We start from the raw sequence: 3,847 nt of genomic DNA, 5'->3' as shown, positions 1-3,847 counted from the left end.
TCTGGCTTCCCTCAACTTCCTCCTCTGAGAGTCTCTCCTTGGGACATCTTACAGCATAGCAAGTAGCTTCCTCAGAACTAGTGAGAGAGAATATAGGAGCATGAACACCCAGGACGAAAGTTGCAGTCTTTCTGTAACCAACCAAGGGTGTGACACCCCCTACTGTTAGTAAGTCCAGTGTTGTGGGCGGGATTCTTGAGTGGGAAAACCAGGAGTTAGGGATCACTGGAGCTGAGAGCTGCCCACCAAGCTGGGGCCCAGCCAACATTTCACCCTCTCCTTACCATATCTTATCACAGTCTGAAACCTGTTTCTCCACACAGAGGATTTCATTCAACTCTGCTCTGTACAATTGGTGTGTTGCACATGTTTTAGAGGCTTCTCTCCTAACAGAGTCCTAAGTCTAACCTTCCTTACTTCCTTTATGGTCTCCATTCATCATCTCAGATCCTGAGTTATAATCAACTTTTGTTGGTTATGATCAACCTTTAACTTATTTAAATCTTTTTGTTTCATTCCGTTCAGCTTTCTGAGGCTCTGGGATGTCTATGGAAACCTTTCTATTCACAGCTGTTCCCTCCTGAGGATCTGGTCCTGAGTGGATGGATGGTCCTTGCAGGGTTACTTTTTTCGCTGCAGAACTGTCTCGTGATGCCTACAACACGATTCAGCTGTTGAGAGAGCCAGGGGGTGATTTGGAGGTCTTTAAGAACTAAGAAAAAAAGGAGCTAGCAGTTTACATTGAGTATCTCACTACATCTTCTAAAAAAATACAGGGTGGCATTTATTGCTCCTATTTTGCCAATATGAACTGCAAGGAGCCAAGCTGGAGCCTAAACCCAGACCTCAGAGTTTCCCTTTCTCCCATCCCCTGCCTCAGAATCCTTCCTTTCTTGTTTCCTTCCTTCCTCCCTCCCTTCCTCCCTCCCTCCCTCCCTTCTCTTCTTTCTTTCTTTCTTCTTTGGGGGTCCGGTTGTGGAGCCTGAACTCTGGGCCTGGGTGCTGTCCCTCAGCTCTTCAGCTCAAGGCTAATGCTCTACTACTTGAGCCACAGCACCACTCCTGGCTTTTTTCTTTTTGCTTATGTGGTGCTGAGGAATTGAACCCAGGGCCTCAGGCATGCAAGGCAAGCGCTCTTCCATTGAGCCATCTTCCCAGCCCTCTTTCTTTCTTTCCCTTTCTTCCTTTCTTCCTCTTCTGCATCCATTCTTTAATGATTATCTGTTGGAAACATATAAACACATAAAGTAGCAAAAAAAATTCTCTAACAGAATCAGGTTTCTTAGTGTGACCAATTTCCCCACAAACCAGGGTCCTTTCTACTGGAGCTGCTTGATGCTCCCCTCCCCCATGTGTTCTGTTCACCAACAGTGTCCTGATGAGAGACACTCCCATGAGGGATGGCCAAAGGGCTTCCACCCTTATTCCCAAAGTTCAGGAAGAACATTAAACTCATCCGGCCAGGGCTCCTGACTCCTTAACAAGCATGAAGGGGTTGGGCAGGGGGAACCTGGAGCAGATGAGGTATTTCACAGTTTTCTGCTCCCAAAGCCCTAACACTCCAGGGTGAAAGCATGGCTTATAAAGCAGGTAGACCTTTATCACAGAGATTTGCTGCCCCTTTTCTGAGGGTCTTAACCCCCCAACTGGGACTGTAATGCTGCAGGGGATATTGACCAGACTGAGAGTCACAGAAAGCGTGAGCATAGCAGGTGAAAGGCTCTCTTTGGAAAGACCTGCTTTTAAAGTTGGCTGTCGGCTGGCATCTAAGACTAGGCTTTGGGAATATTGACAAATGACTTACAGTGTCTAAACCATATGAACAATGAAGCTAATGACAAACACTGGTGTCCTTCTGGGAATCTGGCCTTTGAATAAATGCTAGACTAAGGGTGCCTGTGTGACCAGCCCAGTGAAAATCCTTGGCATTGAGTCTATAAGAAGTTTCTCTGGTGTCATCATATCATACGTGCTGCCCCAATTGGAAGAATTAAGCATGTCCTGTGTGACACCACAGGGAAAGGATGCGTGGAAGCTCCTGCCTGCTTTCTGTTTGCTTTTTTTTTTTTTTGAGGAAGGACAGTTTTATTATTTTCATGTACAGAGAAATCAACATTGCACACTTAGCCCAGCTTAGTGGCCAGCTCCTTAGCCTTTGCCTTTTCCAGCTTGGCAATTTGAGCCACAGATTTTTGGACCCAGGACATTGCCTCCCCAGTGACAATGGATCTCATCATATCTGTCATTGTAATTGGTCCTAATAGCCTCTACCAGCTTCACCAGAGATCCTTTGTCTTCCGAGTTAACCTGAGTGAAGGCAACGGTGGTGCATGTTTTCCTGTGGGTGAGGCGCCCCAGCCTGGCCTTCCCCTTGATGCAGTAGGGAGCACCCAGCTTGCCACACAGGGCAGGCAGGAATACAACCAGATCCATAGGGTCCACATCATGTACGATCACCACAAGCTGAGCCTTCTTCTTCTCTGCCAAGTAATCCCTGCTCGAAGGACTGGAGGTCTCTCAGTGGGACATCTCCTTTGCCAGCAGCTTTCTTCTCAGCTCAGGCCAACAGTCTCTGCTTCTTCTGCTTTGTCTCTGGCCTGTACATGTGGGCCAGTTTAAGTAATAGTGTAGCTGTCTGGCGGGCCAAGACCTGGGTAAACTAGTTAATTGCAGGAGGCACTTTCAGCCGCTTGTAGAGGATTGCCCTATGCTGCTGCAGCCGGATACAGCAGATTTGACAAAATGGGTAAAGTCCCTTTTGGGCTGGATGTCCTGCCACTGCCAAAGTTTTTAGGCCTTTTTTCAAACAGTAGAGTTACCACCTTCTTGGCTGCCTGCTTCTTCATGACAGCAGGGGCTGGGGCCACGTTCTTACCCCTGGCCTTCTTTCCTTTCAGCATCTTGGGTGGCTAGAGAGCTAAGCTTGCTAATCTTACTTTGTATCTCTTCTGGGGAGTAGAGTTGTGGCTCAAAAAGTAGAGCCAGGCCTTTAGTGATAAAGCCAAGTGAGAATGTGAGGCCTTGGGTTCAAGCCCCAGTAACGCACATGTTATGCACGCACGCACGCACACACACACACACACACACACACACACACACACAATCACTGTATCCCTCCTGTAGTAAACTTTAACCAGTACTAGTACTGAATCCTCCCAGCATTGAGCCTGGGGTGGTCTTGGAGACCCTTAGAAAAAGTAGAGAAGGAAGATTGGGGGATGAGAATTATGCAGCCAGATGTTTGCAAGTCCTCTTCACAATGGGCCTTGTTTCCCGCCCCCCCCATGGATTCCCCTCCCACTGATGGTCCACTGAGTGGACCATTTATTCAAAATAAATGCTTGTGAGTGTCTCTGTGAGTCCATCTAGCTTGAACTCTGATCTAGGAAAATCAGACCAGAGCTAATTAATATGAAGAAATCATAAATAAATTAAATAACTAAAATGATAATAAAATGCCGATAAGTACTCTATTTAATGCTCTTCTCTTCTGTACAATACTCAGAGCGGTAACCTTTTCTCTGAGGCTGTAGATGGATTTCCAGATTTGCCTGGTGGAGATGACACAACAGCAAGAGTATGTTTGCCAGGGATATAAAAGTCAGGGTTACTAGTGTGGTTGTCTAACATTCCCGGGACCTGGGCCTCACACTACAGTAATTCCTGGCTGTGCCCTCCCCACTCCCTGCCCTGCCCCCCACCAAGCTCTTGGAGTATTGGGAATATTGTGAAGTTTTTTCTCAAAGTGTAGGGGGTGGGGACAAAGATGGACGCAGGGTCAGATCCTACGCACAGTGGAAGTCTTTTAAAAAAACTTTGGATTTTCTGGGTGCCAGTGGCTCATGCC

The 3,847-nt window shown here is 47.2% G+C and overlaps 1 pseudogene; it reads right to left on the bottom strand.

Moving 5' to 3' along the window:
* Positions 1-2,071: 2,071 nt before the first annotated feature.
* LOC105984469 lies at positions 2,072-2,900 on the bottom strand (annotated as a pseudogene).
* Between the last annotated feature and the right edge of the window lie 947 nt (positions 2,901-3,847).

Source organism: Dipodomys ordii, unplaced genomic scaffold, assembly GCF_000151885.1.
Source record: "Dipodomys ordii isolate 6190 unplaced genomic scaffold, Dord_2.0 Scaffold2, whole genome shotgun sequence".
NCBI lineage: Eukaryota > Metazoa > Chordata > Mammalia > Rodentia > Heteromyidae > Dipodomys > Dipodomys ordii.
This window is presented reverse-complemented; position numbering and strand designations above follow the sequence as displayed.